This window comes from Monodelphis domestica, chromosome 5 (genome assembly GCF_027887165.1).
Source record: "Monodelphis domestica isolate mMonDom1 chromosome 5, mMonDom1.pri, whole genome shotgun sequence".
NCBI classification, from domain to species: Eukaryota; Metazoa; Chordata; class Mammalia; order Didelphimorphia; family Didelphidae; genus Monodelphis; species Monodelphis domestica.
In genome coordinates this window covers 42,146,200-42,147,500 of record NC_077231.1, presented here as the reverse complement: position 1 = coordinate 42,147,500, position 1,301 = coordinate 42,146,200, and positions in this window count along the sequence as shown.

Here is a 1,301-nt window from a genome sequence, read left to right as displayed (position 1 = left end):
GGATTACTGTTCTCTGAAAACTCAATCTGAGGAATTTTGTTCTTAACTTCATTTATTTTCCTATTTTTTAAGACTTAAATATATGCACCAAAGAACCAGATCTATTCAATTGAAGCTAATTTAATGGCAAGCAAAAAAAAGTCTAATCATTTTATATATATATTGTTTTGACAGACTGAGGGGTATATAGCACATATACCTAGAAATTCCACTGAAATATATTTTGTTCTGAGCTATGTCACTTAGATTGTAACTAAATTTTACAGAATACATTGCCATTTCTTACCACTCTTCAAAGCAATAAATGGTGACAATTGTTTCTTGTCCTCCTAAGCAACTGTTTTCAGTTGTTCAGATACTTAAATCATCATGGTAAGAACTATTGCCTGTTAAATATTTTAAAATTTAATTTCTTTAATTTTCAAAATTTTATTTTATATTTTATATAAATAAATATATTTTATTTACAACATGTAAATAAAATATATTTTAAAAATTAATTCTCTCTCTGTATGTGTGTGTGTGTTAACTGTAGAATCTTCATTAACAAAATAATCATTTTCTAACCATTTTAGTTGGTTAAACATTAAAATACCACTTAGCAAAATGCCACTTTTCTTTACCCTTCTTTCATGAAAAAGAGTTTACCTTCCTTTTTTGTACTCAAATGGTTCTTTTATGCTTTAATACTTCCCAGACAGAAAAGAAAATTTAGAACAGAATCATGCTTGAAAAAATCATGAGTCACTTAAATACACATTTTTACTTGTAACAAAAAAAGTATCAAACTAAAATATTTTTGTACAAATTTAGTACTTTAATTACATGATATTTATCATCTATGTATAGTTTGGAGGAGCTCAAAATTATTATAGATTTGTATGAAAAAATTGCACCCAATGGAATAAAGAATAATTTTAAAAGACAAAGTATGGCATTTAGCATAGAGTACTTGAGACAAGGTCTGTAAATCTACTTTGGCTGGATGTGCAGAAGTACAAACTGAATGTAATATAGTACAGCTTCATTTAAGTATATAAAACAACTTGAAAAGAAGAAGTCTTAAAAATACAAATTTTCCAAAACTCTGGTCTATGAAAGTATGTTCTTTGATATATATATATATACATATATATATATATATATATATATTCAAAGCCACATGAGGGTACATCAATAGATAATAATGCACAAAGACAATCGTCATCCTCAGACACCAAGAGACTACCACTACTATATATATATATATATATACCTCTGATAAATATGAAAGTGAACAAAAATAGGACAAATATTGGGCT